This window comes from Schistocerca nitens, chromosome 9, assembly GCF_023898315.1.
Source record: "Schistocerca nitens isolate TAMUIC-IGC-003100 chromosome 9, iqSchNite1.1, whole genome shotgun sequence".
Lineage (NCBI taxonomy): Eukaryota > Metazoa > Arthropoda > Insecta > Orthoptera > Acrididae > Schistocerca > Schistocerca nitens.
The window spans coordinates 301,773,614-301,800,220 of NC_064622.1; the positions used below are offsets into that span (position 1 = coordinate 301,773,614).

Below are 26,607 nucleotides of genomic sequence, written 5' to 3' on the forward strand. Positions count from 1 at the left end.
ACAATGAAAATTTTTTTGGTCACTTTAGCATTTGGCCATTCAAGCATGATTCATGGCCAGACCCAAATTTCCATATGTCGTCAACCATGTGACTACAGCCTGTACCTGTACATCCATTACATACATTCCCATACAGGGGAGACATTTTACTGAAAGTCGCTCACCTGGTGTCAGCGGATAAATAAGATATTGCGGTGTTTGTGTTATTCTGAATTACGATACATGCATGTTTCAGAGAAACAGACATTGCTGTGACTACAGCCATTGTGAAATAAATGAAACATATTCACAGTTGCGAATATGGACAACCATGGAATGATGACAATGAAAATTTGTACTGGACGGGGATTCGAACCTGGCTTTCCTGCTTATTGCCATTTGGCTACCCAAGCATCTCTCACCGTCAGACCTAAACTTTCATATGGCATCAATCATGTGTCTACACATGCATCGTTTACACATTGCACAATAATTCCCTCTGGTTGGCTCAATAACCATATGTGGCATAGTTTCACCTATTAGTGTCCTTAAACGTAACATTCTTGTAATTTGAAAGACATTGCCATATACTCAACTGTAATGGTACCCAAAGACACTGTTCTTTGTTTCTTGCAAAATTGGGATATCAACCTCCCATTAACTTGAAACAGCTCCCTGCAATAGAATGTCTGTTATGCAGTTAGTTTCCCCAGTCTCCTCACAATAATACATCAGGTTCCTGTATTACAGTGCCTTAATTTGTATTTAAAATTCCTTTTAAATATCTAAATATTCTTTTGCCCCAATGTTTAAGTCTAGCGTCTTTGCAAAATATGCTCACAGTACTAGTAGCAAAGGTATTATCTGGCGTGAAGTTTGAGCTAAATATGAAAGACTCCCATTGACTCCATATAAGATACTTCCTATTTACACATTTCACGTTCTTCTGCTACTGAGAAGCTCACACTCTTTCCCACAGGTGAGAATACAGGCTTACAATTATTCTTGACAAATTTTTCTAGTATTCGCTTTGCATATATTGCTTGGACAACTGACAGTTCTTCTCCACTGTCAATTTTAATGATCTTCATTCCAACATATTTTTTCACTTCACCTGAATTGTGTATAACACATTCAGATTGAAGTTGTTTCCTGAAACTATTCATTGAATTTTGGCGTTTATCAAAATAAAAATACCATCATCCAGTATGGCCAACATTATAATTTCTTCTTCATTTCTTGTGTGTTATAATCCAGGACCAACTGCTGACTGATTCATGTTCATACTTCTTAATGATTTATGTGAGCACTGATTCCAACAATATCCACTCTGTTTAAGGCCATACACATTCCTTTTCAAACACCAGATTCTGTTCTTTTATTGAGTAGTTTTCAAGGCAAGTTTTCCTCTGGCGAAATCAAAAAAATTTCTTCCACCAGTTCTACATTGAGATATGTGGCCTTTACATCCAAATGGTGGATTGACAAATTTTCTTTCACAGCAATGGACAGGAGATATCTCAAAGAAGCACATTTCACTTCAGGTGTGAATACTTCTTTATAGTCTGTGCACTGTATCTGAGAGTAGCCTTTAACTATCAAACAAGCTTTAAAATTTGGTATTGCGTCTTCAAGATTTTCAATACTAAAGACCCATCTCGCTCATAATGGTTTCTTTCCTTGTGGTGCATCAATCGATTCATAAGTGTCATTATTGGAAAAAGAGAGTAATTCCTTTTCTGTAGCTTTCTTCCAATTACCTTCATTCACACTGGGCCAGGATCATTCAGCATTAAGAGGTTCAGTGTTAAATGTTTGAGCAGCCATATACATTTCATAATCTGGTAACAACTTATGTTCAAAAAAATGGTTCAAATGGCTCTGAGCACTATGGGACTTAACATCTGAGGTCATCAGTCCCCTAGAACTTAGAACTACTTAAACCTAAGGACATCACACACATTCATGCCCGAGGCAGGATTCGAACCTGCGACAGTAGCGGTCGCGCGGTTCCAGACTTCAGCACCTTTAACCACGTGGCCACACTGGCCGGCCAACATAGGTTCTATAGCATGTTATGAATGACGTAAATTTACTTCCTCTGTTGCTGGAGTCTCCTGGAACTCACTATCAATTTCATTTTCAATAAACATATCTGACTCAACCTGTACAACTCCTCCATGTCCTTTAGTTTCTAAATTAACTGTTTGTTTTGCATGTTCTTGGATATCTTCTTCAGGATTAACATCTACATATACTTTTTCACCATTTGTTTAATTTTCACCAGATTCTAAAAATATTACATCTCTGTTGGTTATTACCCTTTTGTTTTTAGAATTTATGAATGTGTAAGCTTTGGAACTTCGCAGTATCCAATAGAAATATATATTTCACATTTAGAGCCCCATTTGCTTCTAAGTTATTTGGGAACTTGTACCATGGCCTTACGGCCCATCTACATGCAATGGTCTCTCTGCACAAATGTGTGTGCACATCTCATCTGTGTGAACAGGATATTTGTGCAGATATGAGATGTGTGCATACCTGGAAGTTGGATTGGAGGTATGAACGAAGTTGCTCAAATCTGAGGGTTCAAATCACATCTCCGTAGACAAGTATGAGCATGCATACAGGAAATCACTGCAGACTTGTCCCACTAAAATGTGTTTGGTTACCTGTGTGTTCAGTCTGGTGTTTCTTGTCTGTGTGCATACTATGCACAGTGAATTTTAGAATGGCATATACACTACTGTGTTCTAGACAGATCAGTGACGAATTTATCGAAATGTATAGGAGTCTTGCATGTTGGGGAAAATTCAATCAAGGACTACAGCGATAGGGATAAGACGGCAGCTGCTTATAATTCTTTAACACAGAAATTACAAGCAGTTGACTCTATGACAAACAGAGAAATGGTACACAAAAAAAAGAAGAAAAAATCGTTGCGAACTCTTTACTGCAAAGAGCTAAGCAAAGTAATGAAATCTCTTCGATCTGATGTGGGCGGATTGCTGGCATACTTTGACTCAGTATTGTCCTCTGCACAAATGTAATGTGGGGTAGGCCCTATTTCTTACAATGAAGAGTGCAGTTAGAACATTGTGTTAAGCTGATAATGGAAGGTCTTGGAACAGAGCCTTCAGGGACACAGTTATCATTATACTTCTTTTAGTTCCTGATATAATTCGTGACCCATAACAAAATTGATTTAAAGATGAAGTGTAGCATTCACAATTGGAATACTAGAAATAAAGCTTTCTGTAGTACTAGAAGTAAAACTTTCCACATATACTATGAATCACTGTTCAGAAAGGAATTTTACATTCTGGTGCTAAAGTTGCTGATAGACTTCATACAGGGCATTGAAAATATCGACTTAGAAACAAACTTAACTATAGTTCATTGGCCACATGTATAACTTAAAGAATGTACTGTGTCTGAAACATGTCTAAAACTGTAAAAATATTATCTGAAAAAATGTTGTCTGTAACTTGTCACAATTCATGTGCTGGTACTGTACTTTACTTGCCTTCATTAAACAATCCTTCAGGACAGTGTAAATAGCTCATATGTGTTGGGCTTGATTTTGCTCAATGCTCATTTCTAAATTGCAGCAGCAAAGTCTATAAATTTGGAGCAGCTATCTCCAGAAATCTTAACGCTACCACCAGCCATTCATGTGGAGAATTGCTCTCCTCATGCAAGCTTTTTTCTATATTACACTAGGAATTATGACTGTCAAAAGATAATTACACATTTCTAAATCCATTCTGAAAGAATTACACTGCTTGTCAAGTTAGTCCCGAAGATCACGAATTAATTTTTGTGCAAAACCTGCCTCCAGTTAAGCAGCCACTGTGTAAGCCATATTGGTTTGTCTTTCTGCTCATGGCATTATTTTTATTTCAACACATCCTGTGAACACAGACTCTAACTGAATTTCCTCCATTTCTGAATAAATGAAATAAACTTTGATGTTACTGTAAGATGGTGTAGTCGTTTATCACTGAAATTTCTTTTCTACATCAACAGATGGTAGGCGAACAGCAGATTGGAACTTGTATGTAATGAAAACCACACACCGAATTTGTAGCGATCTATTACATGCATAGACATTTGTGCAGGTAGCTGTGGAGACAGGTCGTTGTATGTGGACTGGTCTTTATATCCAAAAATCTATAGATTGTCTACATTAGGTTTCTTTCCAGTCCAAGCTTAATATGGACTCTTGTCTGGTACAGCTTTAGTAGTATATAAACTGCAGTTGATACTGCTTCAGACCAATTACATCTTGGTAATCCTGCATTCTTTAACATGTTCCTTGCTTTCTCTGCAATTGTTGTGTTAGACCATTCCGCTACTCCGCTTTGAGCAGAATTATAGCGAATTGTAGTTTGCTGTCTGATTCTACATTCACTCAGTTGTTTCCTAAACTGTTTATTGGCATTTTCTGTATCACTGTGTGATCTGATAACTTTTATCCTCTTTATTAGTCTGTCTTTCAACCATAGAGTGAATACTGGCAGTTATTTCCCTCACTTTGTCCTTAAGGAAATAAACATCGGTATACCCAAAACAACCATCACTGAAGGCAAGGAAATAACACCTGCCTCCTATAGATTCTTCTTCAATAGGCCCGTCAGCATCTCTGCATACCAACTGTAAAAGCTCAGTAGATCGGATTTTCCTTCTTTTAAAAGATACTCTGCCTTGCTTTCCTTGTATGCAAATTTTTCAAGACAAGTTACAACTGTTATCCACCTTTATCTCTGTTGCAACACATTTTAACAAGGCCATACTTTTCCTGTTAAGATGTCTGAGTCTTCGATACCATAAAATACTTTTTGCACAATATATGGCATATTTCTAACTTGAAGAACATCTAATTTAGAAATACCCCTTTCTTTACTTGCTGTAGCTATCACACTACCACGCTGATCAATTATTTCTGCAACATTTAAGTAAAAAATTACCTTGTTGCTCTTATTCACTACTTCACTCACTAAAAGCAAATTTGTAGTAACATTCTTTAAGTAATGTATGTTATTCTGAGAATCCTAGAAAATTCAGATTAAAGTTCATCTTTCCTACCAGTTCACAATGTAACTGAAAATCATCCATGCTGAAACACTAATGATTATTTTTGGTGAAATAGCGCGTAAAACTAATTTGGTCTTTGGTAAAATGCATAGATGCTCCAGAATACAAGAAACAATCTGTACTCTTGCTTTCAGTTTTACCATAATAATAATATGCAGTAAGTACTTTAACTTTTATGCTGTAGCTTCTAAACTGGTACCCCTGAACTCTCTAAGCCCATTACCATGGAAGAGTACTTATCAGGTAATGCCGCTAGTAACAAAGTATCAATCCCTTCTCCAGCAATATCAAATCCTATATATTTTAGAAAATGCGAAATGGAGATGATTTTGTTTACAAATTCATCAACATTTTTACATTCGTGTAAATGTATGATGGTAAGATCTCTTAGCAAACCCACTTTTGCAGTTAAATTGTCCCATACTTTCTTGACCATACTTGCCTTTTGTAGATGAATATTACTTTCGGGATCGACTAGAAGAATTAATTTACATTTTGTTTTACGATCTTTTTTCTAGAAACCTGAATCTGTGAGCGTCAAGGTTCCATCAATGATATCCCCAAGGTCGACCAACTGTAGATAAGCTTCTTCTGGAGTTCTACTGGACGTGTGTTCGTTCTTGAAAATCGAAGTTCTTCAGATCGCAGTCTTTCTTAAAATCTGAAATGACTTTAGGATAGCTTTATCTGAAATAAGGGTAGCTAACAAATCAACAAGTTCACACATGGTCGCCAGTTTCACGAAAACTGCTAATGTAATTGAATGTGAACTTTTCAGCAGATCTTTGATATTAAGTGATGCCCCATTGGCGAATATCTGCGCATGCTTGCTGCGTTCACTAAGAAGCTCGACACGAAAATTGTGCCAGCGAATTGCAATCTCTTACAGGAATGTTCGTAGAGCTACAAAGAAGCTGCAATTCCGGCGGTAATTCATTCACGTTCTGCTTGAGCCTCGAGATCCTAGTTGAGGAAAAGGACTTCATTACAGCCAATGGTTTTTGCGTTTTATTGTCAGTAATGTTTGGGTGTTGGGTTATGTTTCCTACTATGATGAAGAATGCTTTCATCTAAGTGACTATGTAAAGAGTCAGAACGACCGATATTGTAGTTCAGAAAAGCGTCGCTTTTCCATGAGTCCCCTTTACAGAAGGCTGGAACTTGGTGTGCAGTTTCGCACAAAAGAATTAAGGCGTGCTTTCTTTACTCAGAAACGGCGACAGCTAATTGTTAGCAGGTCATAATCGTGCAATTCATGGCGTTGTTAGAGGCTGATGAACAACACTGCTAGTTGCAGCAAGATGGTGGAACAACGAAATGGCGAGTTCTTGGGGAACTCATCATTTCAGGTTATCCATGGCCTGCTGGATCTTCAGATTTATCTCCCCCCGACACTCTTTTCTGGGGACATCCGAAGGATAGCATCTATAAGAACAACATTAACACAATCGGATAGTGTTTGGCTAACACAAAGACAAGCAGTAGAAACTCTTGTCGTGTGCAGGAGACATTATCCTGATGAAATATAAGCCCATAATGGCTTGCCATGAAGAGCAGCAAACTGCCATGAAGAATATCGTCGACTTACCGCTGTGCTGTAAAAATGCCATGGATGACAACCAAAGGGTTTGTTTGAATTGCATCCTAGACAATCAATCCAAGATGTTTGTCCGTAGAAGACAATAGAATAGAATAATTTTTTATTGTCATTAGGCCATTAAGGCAATAGACAAAGTCATACATATAATACAATATAATTAATGTTGCAATAGAATAAAGGTATGTTGTTACAGTGAAATACAATATTACAATTGATGAAATCCTACAAAGTCATACTTATAAAACAATATAATTCCTGTTGCAAAAGAGCAATAGATTTGTTATAGCAGTATAATATTACAATTGACAAGGTGATACATATAATACAATATAATTCATTTTGCAAAAGAACAATAGGTTTGTTATTACATGGTTTTACTACAATTGATAAAATCCTACACAGGCATACTTATATTGCTATAGAATACCTGTAATGGTGGGCGACAGTCAGTTGGTATCCCAACGTTGCTCAGGACGTCTCCAGACACGTCTTCACTAGTCATTGGGTCTCAGTTCGACAATTCTATGCCAATCAATGAGATTTCCGGCCACAATGATCAACAAAGACAGGTATGGAGACACAGCACCCTTACAGCACAATGATATGTCGATGGTATTCTGTGCTCTGGTTTGTTTCTCCTTCATGGGGAGCCATCCTGGCCTTATGTTTCATTAAGATAGTGCCCACTTGCATGTTTGGGGCGTTGTGGACAGGACCCTCCAACCAGCTCCGGATATTGACGATCTATCAGTCTGCAAACAAGACGTCAACATTCAGATGAATCAGTAAGAAAATTAGTCTACAATAATATGCTCAAATATGTCGTAATAAAGTGACTAATTTTATAGTAAGAATTACAGTGGCAAGACCCTTCAAGAAACAGTATTATGAGATGTTACAAGATAGTAGAATGAATGAAAGCTCCATAATTACACAGAATCATGATTGCAATCTTTTATTTATTTATTAACCATTGTTGTGATGCATTATATGCACCTTGCAAGATATTTCAACACACGTTTCATGGTTATTTTTATTGTTGAAATACATAGGGCATTACAGACATTAAGACTGGTCATTACGATAATACCAACAAAAGCCACTAAATCGCAGGCCAATCAAAAAGTCGTGAATTCTCGGACTGTAACATAAACTGTTCGAATAGTTTGAGTCACATTCCAACACAGCCCTAGAATTCAACGCAAATGTGTATTGAGGCCAGATCACACTGGCCATCACATCACATCCTGTCCCATCAAAACATTCTGCAATGCATTTCAAATGGTGGCATCTGCACAAGCCATCCCATCCCATCCCATCACATTATCGTCAAGGTTTCTGTGAAGAAAGTTTTGATGGCTGATATCTTCTGTTCATTGCTGACCACGTGACTGTCAAGCTCATTTCCTCCCGATATGAGGCCATGGGCAGATCTCCATATTTCCTTTTGTCAAATTTTTTGTGGTTGATATCAGTTGTTTGTTTATGTATAAAACATTCTCGGTATTCTTGCCACGTCAGTTCTAGATAAAATCTCAAGCTTTCAACGATTACCTCCATCGTCATCGTCAGGAGCTGACTGTCTCCACTGCTGCTACGGTAGCCTCTATATAGCCCGAAGACGGCTTCTGATTGGTTGGCTTATGACTGGTCGGCGAATACGTGCTGCTGTCTCAGACGGTGTTACTGTGTGCGCCGGTGGCGCCACCGCTTCCGTTTGAACGTAAACCTTGGAAGGAATGTCTTTGCTGCTTCTCTGCATCAAGTGCTCGTTTCCACGCACAGCTCAGATGGTATCCACTATCATGGTTAAAGTTCTTTTGGCTCATTCTTATTTCAACAGCCTCCTTAATAACAGAATCCCAGTACGTGGAGTCATGGGACAGAATTTTAGTTTCATCGAACAATATTTTATGTTTGTTCATGATGCTGTGCTCCGCAATTGCCGATTTCTCCAGTTCTCTATTTTTAATATGGCGTTGGTGTTCTGCACAGCGGTCGGAAACGGTATGTATCGTCTGACCTATATAATTGCATCCACACTCACAGGGTATATTATAAACTCCAGAGACCCTGAGGCCAAGATTGTCCTTAACAGGGCGCATCATCTCCTTAATTTTCTTAGGAGGACGAAAAATCGGTCTTATACCACATCTACGCAGGACTCTTCCTATTTTGCTGGAAATTGCGCCACAAAAAGGAACAACCGCAATCGCTATTTCATCCTGTGAGGTCGCAGCATTTTTACGTTTCCTTCTTTTGGAGAACGCTGCCTTTATATCGCGTGCACCATAGCCATTCTTTCAGAACATGTACTTCAGGTGGTTAATCTCGGACCTTAAGTGGTCCTCGTCAGAAGCAGTTTTGGCTCTATATACCAACGTGTTCAAAACGGCTTTCTTCTGAGCAGGATGATGGAAACTCTGTGCATTCAGGTATAAATCAGTATGCGTCGGCTTACGGTAAACAGAGTGGCCGAGACGCCCGTCCGCCTGTCGTTCTACTAAAACGTATAAGAAAGGTAGTCTCCCTTCCTTCTCCATCTCGACAGTGAACTGGATGTTCGAGTGGATGCTGTTCATGTGTTCCATGAATTGTTCGAGAGCTTCTGCACCGTGTGGCCAGCTCATAAATGTATCGTCAACGTAACGAAAAAATAAGGATGGACGGAGGGGAGCCGAATTTAATGCACGTTCTTCAAAATTCTCCATAAAAATTTAGCCAGTGATGGAGACAACGGAGAGCCCATCTCCATACCGTCTGTCATTTCATAAAATTTATTACCATACAAGAAGTAGGTTGTCGTCATCACATGCCAGAACAACTTTTTAGTTTCAGGAGGAAAAAGATACGCCAGCATTTTCAAAGTGTCCTCCACAGGAACTTTTGTGAACAGCGATACCACATCCAGGCTGACTAAAATGTCATTTGGGCCAACTCTAATCTCTTTGATTTTCTCAATGAACATCTGGGAGTTTTTTATGTGATGTTCACACCGGCCGACTATAGGAGTCATCAACTTTGTTAGGTATTTAGCCAGCTTATAAGTAGGAGAACCAATTGCACTGACAATAGGTCTCATGGGAACATTATTCTTATGGAGCTTCGGTAGTCCATACAACCTGGGCGGTCTAGGAGCTCGGATTCTGAGATTTTTTGTACTATCGTCTAACAGCCCGGAATTCTTCAGTAACTTCATGGTTTTTCTGCTGTACATCAAAGTTGGGTCCCGTTTAAGACACTTATACATACTGTCCTCCAACAGTGATGTCATTTTTCTATGATATTTAGTAGTATTAAGGACCACAGTGGCATTTCCTTTGTCAGCTGACAATATGACAAGAGCTTCATCCTCCCGAAGTAAACGGAGCTCCTCCCTCTCCTTTCTACTGATATTAGACCTGGGAGGCTTAGCTGAGGCCAAAAAGCGACTGGTAACAAGTCTCACTTTGTCGGCGTCGTCCTGTGCAAGATGCCGAACAGCCCGTTCTACTTCACTGATAAGATCCACGATGGGTATAGTACGTGGTGTAGGAGCAAAATTCAAACCTTTATTAAGGGCCGAGATGGCTCCTTTGTCCAGGTTCTTGCCCGACAGGTTGACGACAGTGCATGCTGTTTCGTACGATGACTCTGATCTTTGCACAGGTGCAAGACGCTCAAATTTCTTTACTTGTCTAGCAGATGTATTGCTAAGATGAGCTCTTTGATGAGCAGCCGTCGTCATATCGACCCACTTCCAGTCAAACGGCGAGAGAACTGTAGATAATTGTAACGACTTACCAAGTATGGTAAACAGAAATCGCAATTGTTTGTGCTATCCACATAATGGCTAACCATTTTAATAATTGTTTGTGGAATTGCTCGACTCTTCCATTTCCTTCAGTGTGTGCTGGCGTAGTCATTAATTGAGTTATTTGCATGATTTTACAAGTCTGTTTAAGTAGTTCAGTCATAAAATTCGTTCCTTGATCACTCATTATACTTAATGGTGATACAAACTTAAGAATCCATTCGTTTGCAAAAACTTTAGCTATAGTCTCTGCACTCTGATCAGGTATTGGTATCATGAGAAGGTATCTAGAAAAATGATCTAACATTGTCAATATGTATTCGTTTCCATCTTTAAACTTAGGCAACGGTCCTAAAACATCTAGTCCTACTCTTTCAAATGGTTCACTTGTCTGTGGCAGTTCTTGCAATGGTTACCTACTCTTTCCTATATTCTTCTGTCTGTTACAGGAATCACATTGTGAAACAAACTCGAAAAGTCGGCCACCAAAACATTTGAGCTATTTTAATGTTTGTTGCTTTTTTACTGCAATGTCCTGATGGTAAAGAATCGTGCTGCTCTCTCATGATTTGCTCTTTCATGCTTTCTGGAATAACTAGGCGGTTTCCTTTACTAGTGATTTTGTACAATAATCCATCGATTTCGACAAAATGTTGATCGTTTTTCCATAATTCGCATTATGGATCTTCCTCTTCTTCCCAACTTATTGTAACACAAACATTGAGCTTTCGACTCACTGCATCAGCATTCACATGTTTTTTTTACCTGGTCGGTGAATAACTTTAAATTGGTACCTACTCAGTCTTAATGCCCATCTTGTTAATCTGGAACTTGGATCCTTTAAGCTCAATAACCATTTAAGTGCAATATGATCTGTAATAACTGTAAATTCTCTTCCTGTTAAGAAACATCTGTTTTGTGTTATACCAAAAACCAAATCACAAAGCTCTTTCTCAGTAGTAGTATAATTACATTCTGCTTTGTTTAATTGTCTGGAAGCAAATGAGATTGGATGTTCATGACCATCAACTTCTTGAGACAAGATTGCACCTATGGTAAAATTGGATGCATCTGTTAAAAGAATAAAAGGTTTACTGAAATCTGGATAGTCTAACATTGGGGCTGTGGTTAGAGCAGTTTTAAATTCTTCAATTGCCTTTGTGCATTCTGTTGACCAATTAAATGTGGCTCCTTTCTTCAGTAACTGTGTCATTTGATGTGCTATATTCGCATAACTGGCTATAAATCGTCGGTAGAAATTTGACAGTCCCAAGAATGACTGTAGTTCTTTCAAATTCTGTGGTTCAGAAAAATTCTTTACATCTGCAATTAATTTTGATCAGGTCGAACACCTTCACTGGTTATAGTATAACCAAGGTAGTTAACTTTACTTCGTGCAAAATGACATTTATCTATTGATAAAGACAGGTTGACACTTCTTATATGCTCATCTCTCAGTATGCTGCTTCACGTTTTCACCAAAAATTACTACATCATCAAGGTAAACAAGTGCTTGTGTTGGGGTGAGCCCTCGTAAAACTGAATTCATCAGGCGTTGAATTGTAGTTGGAGCATTACGAAGTCCAAACGTCATACGAAGATACTTGTATACTCCTGTTGCAGTTACAAATGAAGTTTTTGCTTGATCATCAGGATCCACTGTTAACTGGTGATAACCACTTGTTAAATCACATATTGAAAAAAGTCGGCATCTACACAAGTAACCCAAGGTTTCACTAAATTTGGTAAGGGATAATGTTCGGTGTGGTCACAGCATTAAAAGATCGGTAATCAACACAAAAACGGAGCTGTGGTTCTCTAGAAATTGATTTCTTCTTTACAATTACAACAGGCGAACACCACGGTGGGTCTGAAGGATCTCTTCGTTTTATAATTCCGGCTTCTAATTGTTCGTTAACCATGTCTTCTGTCATCTCTCTTTGACTGAATGGTATTCCATAACGTTTCTATGTGGTTGGAGCAGCATTCCCTGTATGAATACGATGCTGAACTAAATGAGTGACAGGTAAATTTGCACGTTCTCGGAATAAAGCTGCATACTCCAACAAAACAGGCGCTAAAATCTTCTGTTCACCAGCTGTCAAATGCTCTATCTTCTTTCAAATCTTGCGCTTCAGTTCATTATTAACTTCGTCTCCTCGTTGCAGTTTTGTGGTACTGTTACAAAAATCTGTGTTTATAACTGCAAGGTTTCTTACCTCATCTGGAATCTGTATTACGTCACTTTTACGTACACTCGACACTTCAGCAACTTTCGTTCCTTGTGACAAAACAACATCCTCATTGCTCATATTCGTTATTGTAACCAGGACTTTTGCAACGTTCTGTCTCACCACTGTAGCGACACCTACACTTCTAGCAACATAACAATGCATTGTATCCAGTAACTCACTTTTCCCAGATCGCTCAATTAATAATAAAGTTCCTCCCTTGCATTGGGGTTACTTAACTTCAACGTAGATTGTCTTGCCTGCTCCCTTGGGAATTTGCTGGGGCTGATCAATTTGAACATCGAATCGGACGGTTTGAACCGATGCATCGTTCGGGTGGTCCATTTCCGCAACGTCACTATTGCTGCTCCTTTGAGTACGATCTGAACGATTTCCTAGGTTTTAGTTGCTAGGGCCTAGTCTGATCTTTCTTTCTGCGACATATATCTCTGCCTATTTAGTGGACAAGAAATCAAATCCGAGTGCACCATCGTAACGCGTTTCGTTATTTGAAACTTTTGTACCCTTGCTGTTTATTTATCTTTATCTTTATTTTCACCTTTATCTTGGCCTTGGCCAAGAATTAATCCTACGTCGACTTCTCCATAGTTACGTAGTTTTCCTCCATTTAACCCTCGCACTTTTAATAGCGGCGGTTTCAATTTATCCCGTTTATCTATGCAACATCACATTAATGACGTCTGTGCTCCTGTGTCAATAATTAGTTTAATGTTTCTCCCACGATATACAGCACCTATTAGGAAGTCATTTTCGGTCTGATTTTCGCTGGAACTAACAGAAATCACTGTCTCTGGCAGGGGGCGGGCAGAGTGGTGGCCCGTACATCCCCATACTCGTTTAAAGATCTGGCAGATTGTCTGTTGTTCACATTACCTTTCTTCTTGTTGCGGCAGTCTCTCGTAACATGACCTTGCATCCCGCAATGATAGCAGATTCTATTCTCTTTACAGTCCTTGCGCTTGTTATCCAGCTTATTGCATCTGTAGTATTGTACTGTTGTGTTGAAAACTCTGCGTTCTTGTTCTGCATCTCATTCGGTCGTCTTAGTACTTCAGCGAAACCAGCAGCTGATTCTACCGCTTCGTGAAACGTTTTACACCGCGCTAATCTAACGGCTTTGCTTACTTCCTCTCCATACAACCCCTGAATAAATATGTCCAAGGCCCTCTGGTCGTCTTCGATCAATTGAATGCGATTTTCATTTTCATCTTCTGCTAACTCGTACATTTGAGCGTTAATGTTTCGTATTCTGTCGCCAAACTGCTCGATAACTTCGTCTCGTCGCATTCGCAAACTGTAAAGCTGCTCTCTGTAAAATCTGATAGCGTTTTTACGTTTAAATCTCTTAAGGACAACCGTTCTAAACTCATTGTAATCTTTTGTTTTCAGGCAAGTAGGCTCTGTGCTAATGAAATCTTGTGCTGCTCCATGAATTCATACTTTGGCAACCACTAGCTTATCTGAATCTGTTCATGATCCTAACAGGGCGGCAGCTTCTAGTTTAAGAAAAAAGCACTTTCACATCATCTTCGGGTTTCCCCCTAAACACTGATGCAGATGGCAATAATGAAAAATTCTTTATTGTAGTTGCATTGTACTGCATGAACTATAATTTGACAAGTCCTTTGGAATGTTACACTCACTTCTTTCTGCTTTTAACTACCGAATCTCTTCTTGCAGTTCATAATTAACAGTTTGTTGATCGACAAAGGTACTCTGAGTGGATTGTGGCATTTCGTCTATTTAACGCCAATGAGTCACTCAAGAGTAAAACAAAAATCCATCACTGCCTTTCGTATTCTGGCCAAACTGGAGTGTACCAACCTGAATTCCAGCGTTGGATGTCCCCATGTAGTCGGAAGATGTTCATGCTGCTGCTTCTGAAAGTTCACGTTGTGCTGCACCTCTTCGGAACTGTAGGTTTTCCATAATTATTCCACTTCTGACACCACTTCTATAAGGTGTTTGCTTATGTTGTTGTCAGGATTTGTAAGCAGTGGGTCCTTGAGGTACTGAACACCGAGAAGTAAGTTTTAACAGTTTATTAACAAAAGACTGATTATAAACACACACGCTACGCGCACCCATCATCACTCTGTCTGACATCCTAACACCAGCTAATTACGGTCGTATCGAAGGGATCCATGGTGAGCTAAGAAAAGAGACATATTCGTGACTGAGGCTGTGCTAGTTATATGGCGCACTGTGGCGCAGTACGGCCAGACGCGCGTCTTTTGACCAAGCAAATTGTCAGCATACCAAGATAGGTCGGCTGGTGAGTGCGTGTTACGTACTGTACGGCTACGTGGAAACCTGTAGACCTTTACAGTTATTAACATAGTCACTGAAATTTGTATCATTCAGAGCACTGCAATAAGTCGAACACTGTCTCTCTGAAGCATCATTTAAATCAATATTTTCACACTGAATATGGTTATACCTAAAGTGGACAAGGGAGAAATCACAGTTTGATTCAAAATCAAGGACATTTGTCTTGTATCCATAAGTTATGTTATTTTTTAATAACAGAGCTTTGAGATCTGAATGAAATGGTGTTTGGATTATTATCCCACCCTCCATTAGCTCTAATACATGAAAATAATAGTTCGTCACTTTATATGTTAAGAAATATTGAATTGGGCCTCTCTCTCAGAAATGAAATTCTGTAGCTAACATTTTTACAGTTTTAACTGACAGAAAGAAACTCAGAGAAATAGGTTAAGTGAAGATTCCTTAGAGTGGGAACACTTTCACTGGAGATGGATTTCAAAAAATGTGCCACCTTTTTAGTATAATTTTGACAGAAACTAATATTAAATAAATTGAATGGTTGTTTAAAGCCTTAACTATAAATATTTCTACTGTTTAATATATCAAAAACTTTGGCTACTTTTCTAATGAACACAACAGTTGCAGCTGATCTTTTAGAATCTCTGTGCTGTTGCAATTAGAGGAATTCAGTAGCATGTGCTACACTTGAACTCAGAGTCTAAGCAGCGACAGAGACATTCATCTTCTTATTGTAGAATCGGATGTGCTGGTTGGTGACTGAGTTTGCAAACTTCAAGCCCTCACTCTCCTGTAAATCACTTAAATTAACTAAATAACCCCACTGTACAGCACCATCTACAGTCTGTATAATATGTTTATCAGCCAAAGTATTTTGTGCCGAGTTAGGCATGTGGTAAGGGTCCGAAATGGCATAAACAATGCATTCAGGCGATGGGTGTTTAAAATATGAAATAATATTCTGAAGTTCATAGTTGCAGGCCAAGTTTCTCAAAGCTACAGGTTCACAAGTGGGCCATCACAAGTAACAGAGTGTACAAAACCACCAACTACATGCAATTTCAGGAGGCATATATGGAGTAATTCAGCTAAACGGTCAGATTGAATGCTATTTGTATAGTTATTTAGGAATGACCCAAGTTTTTCATGAATAAAAAAACACACTGGTTTCTTAGAAGTCTACAGAAAAATGCTTAACAATGATAATAACTTTCTATTGTGGCAAACAATGCAAAACAATCCATGACTGTAAAATGTCTGTGTAGTTATTAAATAAAACTGTTCACAATGCGAAACTAACATTCTACCTTATTTATTTATTATTTCACACACTCTTATTTTTGCACAGCTGTCTTAGTCGGGCAGCAAATAATGGTTTTGTTAATAAATCTGCAAGTTGATTTTCTACATCTACTCTTGAAACCGTTAGTTCACCAGCTGTGACTAATTTTCAAACAAAGAAGCGTCTGAGACAGGTATACTTTGTCCACTGGTGAAATTCAGGATTCTATGCAAGTCCAACAGCAGCTTCATTATCCACTTGCAGGCAAGGTCTCGAATACTTTAGCTGGAAAAGTTCAGTTAAAAGTCTCTTCATCCAGACCACTTCTCAGATTGCAACTGTTATATGTGCCTCTGAAAGAGTGAAAAATTCTTTTTGCTCTTATTACATCAGACTTTGTTGGATTTTCAAGACATCTAGATACTACTCCAACAGTATATGCTACGTCTGGTTCTCTCTCACACATCGGCACATCAAGAATCCAACTGCTTGTTTATAAGGATATTCAGTGTGGTTAGAGTTCTCTTCCATGCCATCGTCCTTGATAATTGGAGTTGTTACAGCTCTACAATCACTCATGCCAAAGCGATCTAAAACCTTCTACGTGTAGTAAGTCTGACTGACTTGAATGGACCCATCGTCTTTCCTATCAGTTTCCAAGACTAAGAAATATATTGCTCGCTTTGATTTTATTTTGAATTCTCTTTCAATGTCTTCAATACATTCTTTAACTTCACTGTCATTATTAGCTACAATCAAGCCATCAATAACATCGAGTATGAAGAAACCTTTCGGTCTCACAAAGAAGCAGGGATCAGGTTCATTTCTCTTAAATCTGAATTCCATCACATAATCTGTGAATCCCTCATTTCAGCAGTGGAGTGCCTGTTTCAGGTCGTATAAGCTTTTCATTAAGCGACACACTTTTCCAGAACCAGCATTATAACCTTCAGGTTGTGTTATAAAATTCGTTTCCTTCAGGTCACCATTACGAAACACAGCAGTCACTTCTATCTATGCAATGTTCATCTTCTCTTTGGATGCAACGCTGAGTAATGTTCGAATAATCGACACATTTGCCACAGGGCTGAAAGTTCGTTTATAATCGGTCCCTTTCTTTTGAGAAAATCCCTTGATAACCAATCTTGCTCTGAATCTGTCTTCCGATCCATCAGCATTCGTCTCCAGTTTGTAGATCCACTTAACATAGAATTGCTCTCTTTCCACGAGGCAAATCTTCCAAAGTCTAAGTTCCATTTTATTGGTGTGCCGCCATATCTTGATCCATTGCTGCTTTCCTGTCGTCTCATTGACTCGAATTTATGGCGTCACAATAAGATTCCGTTTTCTCAAACGTCATTAAATGTGAAACGTGTTTGTAATTATTTTAAATGATGTACAGAAACATGCGTGTGACATTCCATCTCTGACCATGACAAAATTCTGATTGAGAACAAAAATAAACAGAAATTTGAACAGCAAATTAATTACTCCTCCCACAAATTATAAAGAAATCAGTTATCAACCAGGTGACTGTGAGTTTTAAAAATATACTCTAATGTCTCCTACAGGCTGTTCTGTAATGCTCCTTTGTGCAACAGACAACTTACCCCATCTGATCAGCAACATGCTAAAATATGTCAAAAAGCAATACTGCGATCCATGCAGAGTGCAATGCATCGAATAATTGCAACAATTACTGTCATACTTTTATACACAGAAATTGAATGATCAGAAGGGGTTTGGTTTGCTAACCTTAAAGGATGTAAAGAAAAATGTGGTAAACCAATAAAAACTTTTAATTTACTATATTCAGAAAGTTGATTAATTAAATTCTGACAAACTTTCATTATTTCACAATGTCTGTAATCAATAAACACTTTTCTGGGCACAACAAAGATTTGAATATTACTTTGAGTGTATCCATACACAAATCTGACAAAATCCCTCCAGTGTGCAAGCAACCAACAACTACGTTCAGCGAAAAGAAAAATTACCAAATAAATTCTCAATTAGTGCTAAAGTCTCTTCCAGCAATACCAGCACGATCACGGCATGCTGCGATCTCTCATGTTGCATGGTTCTCTCCACTGCATCCTGCATACAACCACCTCCGACTCCCCTCGATACAGTGAAGGATACAGAAAAACAAGTTTAAGAAAATTTTATTACCCTGATTATACACATACACAAGGCAATGCCATCTTATGATATAAAAAAAATTAAAATTGTGGTTCTCTTCCTTAAATGATGAATTCTATGCACCTATTCTTCCTGGCAAATTGGTTAATTACATCGTCTCACTCTTGACTAATTTTCACACTTGCACTTGCTACACGTAGGACTTCTTACTTATTCATTCTTCAGTCTTAATATTCTTGCTTCTGAATGTAAACTTGCTTCCTATTCCGCAAATAGTCGTATTTATGACGCTACATTTCGAACGTTCTCTATACTAAAAAACAGTAGAATATTCGCGACTTTCCTCGAACAAATGCCAGACAGAATAACATATCATGATCACTAGAATGTCCGTGACTTTTCACGTAGGTATGTGTTAGTTATCTATGTGCCAGACAGCAACGCGGATGCACGTGCTACATAGCAAAGTACAACTACTCGATAGTCGAGTCGACTGACGAAAGAAACGAATGAATAGCGTGCTGGCTGGCTGGAGGGGGCGGCGGAGGTGGCAATGCAGACGGTCCCGTAAGAGGGGGTCGCCCCCCCCCCCCCCCTCATATGTTTCCACCATTGCTCGCTCGCTGCTACTCGCGATAATAATATCCCAGACTCAGAGTTTGTGTGTGCACACAGCAAAACCATAGACGTCCAACTTTCAACTGCATTACGTTGTCTTGAAGTCTTTCCAGACGTTTTAGCGTTAAACGGTCATGCAATTGTGGCCTAATCCTTCCCTCATCAGATTCTTCTAATCTCTCTTCAGTTTCATTCTGTAAAGCGTCATAATTATCGAAATCATTTTGTTCTAATTTCTATTCTGTTTCATCCTGTAAGTCATCATAATTATCGAACTCGTTTTCTCTTGGCAAACTAAATTTTATTTTGCTCTTAATTTCGTCTGATGACTCTTCAGACTTCCGACGAGAAAGATCAAGGTCCCTAGGAACTACTGAACTTCCCTTTTGCATAATTTACTCTTCAAAAATAACATCCTGCAATCTTATTAACTGACGATTTTCTTCACACCAGATCTGATAACCATAATTGTGGTCATAGTCAATCAGAATCCCTTTTATTGCTTTTCGGTCCATATAACATTTAGAGCCTATTATTCGTAGGTGCTTCACGCCAGACTTCTTTCGATAGCACATTTCGTATGGAGACATCCCTAAAATGCTGGAAGGTCCCAGCCAATTCAGGATGTATACTTGAAGGATTTTTCATTTCAGTCCAAAACAACTGAGGAATGTTTGCATGAACATGCATCATAGCAAGACAACGATTTACTCTTTCACTGCATCCCTTTTTTGTGGAGCACACAGCATAGTAAAAGACTGGATTATGTCCTCCTTCTGTAAACTCTCTCTTGTCTGCCTGTTGTTGAACTCTCCTCCATCACCGCTTAAGAGGCTTTTAATTGTATACCCAGCAGTCTTTGTTTCAATTATAAACTGCCTGAGTTTATTAGGAACTTCTGATTTTTCCTTGACAATGTAAACAGCTCGAAATTTACTGTAATCATCTTTGAATGACACGAAGTAGCGATACACTGAATTGGACTTTTCTAAAGGAACATATACATCCTTACAAATCAGCTCTGCCGGTTCAGAAGCTCTCTTATGGCTGCCAAATGGAAGCCGATGTGGTTTACCATGAATACAGCCTTCACAGAGCTTAGAGTCCAATCCCACATTTAAGCCTAAGATCTTGGAGATTAACATCTTGACATGTCCCTCACGTCAGTGTCCATATCTTTCATGACACAATTGTAGCAAATTTTCTCGACTGCTTTCATTTACTTCAGCAGGAATACTTCTTATCATTAATAATAATAGTCCTCCATAACGATCTTGATAGCCAACTAGGTTTTCGAGTTCACCGATTTTAAAATAATACCTTTCTGTTGTGGCTAAAAATGTACTTTTTGGATTTTTGTCTTGTGCTGCTAAGACTGAACATAGATTCTTTTTAATTTTTGGTAAGTGCCACACATCACTCAAAGTGATTTTTGCCACTTTTCATTCACTATTGCTTCTATTTCTATTATACCCTTGCCAACAGCCTCAACACTATCACTGTCAGCATTGGCGATATGTCTTGTTGCACCTTTCTCTACATACCAGCTACCAGTATCACATTCAGATAACAAACAATATTTGTTTCAGCGAGGAGACCCATGTTGGTATTTGGAGTCTTAGCAGCTTCCAACAAATCACTTTTCTGAGGCTCTTGTTGTCGATCATCTGCAGTCCATATTCAGCCGTTCTTGATCATTGATTTGGCTTCTTACAGTAATGAGAGACAACTTTCTATTTCCACTGTTGTCGTTAAGAATATTATTTCAATGAATTACTTATAAGAGCCTCTTGAGATGTGGAATCTCCTCCTTCACTCAACAAAGCTTTCTCATATGCACAAAGTTGAGTTATCAAGTAATCAACTGTTCTATCACTTTTTGACATAATCATCAAAATTTTTTAAATAAGAAATACTCATGTGGTAGCGTGTCTAAAATTTGGAAGTTCTGGATTATTTTCTACATCTTTGGCCAGGTCTTGCTTCAAATCATTCCAAATATTTTTAATCTTTGATATATGAGTTGCTACCTCATCACTAGAGTGTTTCACATGCACCCCTCCCCCCCCCCCCAAAATGTAAACAAAGTCATAAACGATCTTCAGAGACACCATCAAATAATTTATACAATTCTGCTCATACTTCTCGAGGTGTATTAAGATGCATTATTTTCTGCAATGTTTCCTCTGTCATATTCATATTCAATACAATTATGGCATTGCTGTCAGCCTTAAGATAATTATTTAGTGCATTCTTATATGTCTCTTTTACTTGAGCAGTAGCACTTTTGCTGCTCCTACAGGTTAGCTCTCCAGGAATACCATGTAGACAGGTGTTTGCTTTGTATTTCCATGTATTCCAATTTTATTGACCTTCCAGTAAACTTTTGTCGAATCCATAGTCGAACTTCACACCAAAAGTTACATCACTGTACAAAAATCGCAATACACGAATTTCAAAATTTACATTTCATTTACATATAAAACGTAAAACTTGTCTTTCTTCTTTGCCTTTAAGTGATTATACAGTAGCACATCTGGACTCATAGCCTGTTTGGTTATTTAGGAATAAAACAAGTTCCTCATAATTAAAAAAGACAAACTGGTTTATTAGAAGTCTACAGAATAACGCTTAACGTCGATAATAAATTTCCATTGTCGCAAAGAATGCAAAACAATCCATATCCTGTAAGAAAGAGATATTTAACTGCCAGTGAAGTTATTAAATAACATTCTTCGCAATGTAAAATTTTAAACATTATATACAAAAAGAAATACAAGTTAGCATTTAAATTTTTTTTCTGTATGATATAACTTGAAAGACTAATGCCTCTCTTGCTAATTCATTAGAATCTACTGGCCTAGTGGCACCAATATTGACATAGCCACTATTCATTTTTCTACTGCTGTTCCATAACAATAGCTTTCAACTCATCATACTGTCAAAAATTAATGTGCATTCTTTTAAGCAGGGTTCTTTTTTTACATTTTCTTTCAAGTAACTGAACACTTCACTTATGAACCCAGACTCACAGTGACAGAAGAAATCCAAGATCTGATGTAGATTGGATGGGGCAAACAAAATAAGGATCTGAGATGTCTGTACGTGAGCTTCAGGTGGATAAATATTTAATGCGAGAGCAAACTCTTTTATGATATCAGAGTACCGTCTAGCTTGATTTCCGCTCACAGTTTTTCAAGTGGTTAACAATGAAATGCAATGGAAAATCACTAAAATTAAATTTCAAATGATTCTCCACATCACTATTAAGGTGTCATTTTTTAAAGCCGATCGACCAGCTGGGTCATCATTGAGATCTTTTTGTTTCTTCAGATCACGACCATTTGCACCCTTGTCATCTTCTTCATGTAATTTATTTCTGTTGGCAAATGGAGATTTGTCTGTGTTGCTTTGTTTTCACCATGTGCTTCAGGAGACTTTGCCAAATGTATATCTGCCTGGTTTACATCCTACAAGAAAGAAGATCATTGTAATTTTGCATACACAATAGTTCACAATTATAATAGCCTGTAAGCACACTAACAAACAATACTTTGCTGGGAAGTAGCTATTATTTTGATGATACAATTATCATGTAAACGTGTTTAATATATTTAACTTATATGAGTCCTAACACGTTCTTTTCGAATAAATTATTTCCTTGCAACCATATTTTTCTGTAGATGTTTGGGAAAGCCACAGACAGACGGGACGATATCGTCTTTTAACCAATTAATAATGCTCCAGGTCTCGTTTGGAAGCAATTTTCTTCGAAGTGTTGGATACTTATTAACTGTAGGCAGTAAGGGACCAGAGCTCCCAGCAATTTACTCGTACTCATATTTTTTGAATTCCCGACCGAAAATATGGAAATCTACTTTAAACAAGAGGCGACTATAGGGCTGAATAAGAGAAGTAACGTCTACAGTACTGCAATTCATACATCAAATACAATGCAGTACAAACACTAGTTCTGAATAAACATATAATTTACCTATGCAGTTCTCTACAACCAGAAGCTACACAGTACTTCACTATTATACGTTTATAAAGGTAACTAGTCGTTCACAACTTATTTACAAACGACAAAAAGCACAAAACAACAACACGCCTAATACGTTCGGGGTTGCCAACCTAGCGATAATCGGCCGTCATGATTTTCACAGATCCAGAGCACTACAGTCGTACATCCTGTTTATATTGAGATCACCGGACGTGACGGACGGATAGGACTGCGAATATTAACTTTGATGTGACTGCGGGGTTTGTCTTTCGTACGCTAGATATTTCTTTGTTTTTGTTTTGGTCTTTGGATCGCTCTGAATCTTTGACACTTGCCACTCATATATATACAGTAGTGTACCCATGGATGTACCGGTGTTGTTTATATGACATGTTGATGTAATGACAACAAGTTGTTATTGCGTGTGTCGTGGTGGTAAATAGTGTCCGACCTGTCGCTGTTGATTTAGTGATCAGCTGCGTTCTAATTCCTTTCTGGCTGTAGATCATAACAGAACTGATAAGAGACTTTGAATTTTTAAACTGAAAGTTAATTGTTAATACATAAACCTAAATAACATAGACTCGATTGCTTTTTATTTTTTACTGGAGCACGAAGATGGAAGTTAATGTCGTGGGCACATACGGTAAAAAAGAGAAATTTAGTCATCAAAGGGTTCCATCAGGATCTCATGAATTTAAAGAAATGACTAAACGCGACGCTGTTAACCAACTGCAGCATGAACTTGACAGCCTGTTGAGTACCGCCACTGAGAATCAAATTCCAAAGCTGAGAACACAACTTGAATGTTTTAGGCAGCTTTTTGAGCGCTTTCTCAGCGAAAAGGGCCCATCAATTATCTGGGAACGTATTGAAAAGCTTCCCGAAGATGCCGTTAAGGATTACTTTTCTCTTCCGGAACCGTCAACCCAACTCGTGCGCGAGATGTTAAACAAACTTGTTGTAATCAAGTTGAATGGTGGTCTGGGAACATCAATGGGTTGCCATGGCCCTAAGTCTATGATTCATGTGCGAAACGAATTAAATTTTCTTGATCTCACTGTGCAACAAATTGAACATCTCAATAAGACGTACGATGTCAATGTACCCCTTGTTTTAATGAACTCGTTCAACACCGACGATGATACCCAAAAATTTGTACGTAGATATAAAGGTCTTCAAGTCGAGATATATACTTTCAACCAGAGCTGTTTCCCAAGAATCAGCAGGGATACGTTACTACCGATTGCAAGAACATGTGATATTGAAGGTGACATGGAAGCATGGTATCCACCTGGCCACGGTGATTTTTATGACAGCTTCAGAAACTGTGGGCTCTTAAAAGAGTTTATTCAACAAGGTCGTGAATATTGTTTTATATCTAATATTGACAACCTTGGTGCAACTGTTGATCCAAAAATTCTGAATCTTCTCTTTCGCCCCGAAGACAGATCACCAGAATTTGTGATGGAGGTAACAGACAAGACAAGAGCTGACGTGAAAGGTGGTACCTTAATACAGTATGAACAAAAGTTACGATTGCTGGAAATTGCACAAGTTCCTAAAGAACATATCGATGATTTCAAGTCAGTAAAGACTTTCAAATTCTTCAATACAAATAATTTATGGGTAAAACTCAGTGCTATAGAACGAGTACTGCAAGAAAAAACACTGAACATGGAAATTATTGTGAACAATAAAACATTAGCTAACGGACTGAATGTTATTCAACTAGAGACTGCTGTAGGTGCAGCAATGAAGACTTTTAATGGTGGCCTCGGTATAAATGTTCCTCGGATGCGTTTCTTGCCAGTCAAGAAGACATCAGATTTACTGTTAGTGAAAAGTAACTTATACAGCCTCAACCATGGCTCTCTTGTTATGAGCCCCTTGCGCATGTTCCCCACGACACCATTGGTCAAGCTGGGTGACAATCATTTCGCAAAAGTAAAGGAATTTCTATCAAGATTTGCAGATATTCCAGATCTTCTTGAACTTGATCATTTAACTGTTTCTGGTGATGTGACATTTGGGAGGGGTGTGTCTCTTAAAGGCACTGTAATTATTGTTGCTAATCATGGTGACAGAATTGATATACCATCTGGGGCAGTGTTGGAAAATAAAATAGTGTCAGGTAATTTGAGAATTTTGGATCACTAGTACTGTGTTAAAATTCTGCAATGATGATTCTGTGTTTGTTTGTTACAAAAATAAATGGAAACAAATTGTTATGTTTCATCCATATTTTAGATTTTCTTGCATTCACTAGTCCTGATTTTTATGTTTGTTAATTACTATTAGTAATCTGGATTCACAGTTGTATCCATGAAAATTTTATTCAAATTTTTTCTTACTTCTGATATGAACCTGTAGTTATTGCCACCCCTTTGCATTTGGACTTAAATATTTGTTACTCTTACCATTTCAGGTATTCAAGTGAGCTTAATGTCAGTATATGTACAGGAGAGCTTGGTTGCTTCCTAATATAGTTTAAAATTTAAAATTGTAACTAATTCATTGTTAAGGTGTTGCTTAGAATTTTATGAGTTGTTACCTGTGGTTCATAGTGTTGTCTCAAGGTTTCAGTAATGGTAAATCATCAGATATGTCATGATGATCTCTTCTCCAGGACCTATTATAAAATTATTGCCTGAGTAAGTGATTTTACATGAGTTCTATGTTATGCAGTTTGTGAGCACTAATAAACTATAAAAAGGAACACATCTATTAATAGAAGTATATATGCTTTTAATGACGGTCTATTGTAAATGATGTCTGCATCTCATATATTTCCACTGCTTTCAGGAGTTTAGCATGGATAAGTTATACAGATTTCTTAGTCACAATACAACTTACTATTAATTTTATAGTATTTTTTGGTCACACTTGATTCTTTCCTGATGTAAAAATTGCTTAAATGGTTCTCAAGTGTAACAACAGCACACCATCTTTAGGTTCAGATGGTACTGTAGGGTGCTGTAACGCCAATCCAATGTACATGGTAGCTTGCAAGGAAAACATAGTCAGCCAGAGGAAGGGAGGGACTAAATCACTGCAGAGGAATTTGACATGAAGAATTTCCTTTCAGAGAAAATAGTATGGATCCCACACAGTGTTGAAATCCTGGCTGCAGACCACAACCTAGACATTGTGACAAATTGTTACTGTCTAGCTTGTGTGCCCCGGTTTCAAGCCCCTGTTAGTGTGTTTGATTGATTGTTCTAATCCCCTTCCCCTCTTCTGGGCACTTGAACTTTTGCTATGGGCATCCATGTAAACTTGTCACTACAGCTCCCTATAACAGCATAAGTTCATGAAAATGGTGAGCAGCTGTCGTATAGAAATATATGCAGGTAGTGTGTTATGACAGCATGCAACATTATGCTAAAGGACCGTTTATACAGTTGCTTACGTATAATTTTTTTCCAAAGCTATTACAGTGTCCAATTCAGATAAACGATGATTCATTAAATAAATCAGATGCTATATTGTCTATTTCCTGATTTAATAACTCTTGTTCATGGTACTGTGCAGCATGAATACTGCTTT

At 38.1% G+C, this 26,607-nt stretch overlaps 1 protein-coding gene across 2 annotated transcripts in view; it reads right to left on the reverse strand.

The window, feature by feature from the left end:
* Positions 1-21,797: 21,797 nt before the first annotated feature.
* Positions 21,798-26,607, reverse strand: part of LOC126202993 (uncharacterized) — a 42,311-nt gene continuing 37,501 nt past the window's right edge. Inside the window, exons 2-3 of one of the 2 annotated variants that reach the window (XR_007540212.1) lie at positions 25,613-25,690; positions 21,798-22,525 (exon numbers count right to left, since the gene is read on the reverse strand). The gene's annotated coding sequence lies outside the window, so the exon portion shown is untranslated. Of the gene's footprint in view, positions 22,526-23,049; positions 23,140-25,612; positions 25,691-26,607 lie in introns of those variants that run through there. The other variant, XR_007540213.1, reaches the window with a different exon arrangement.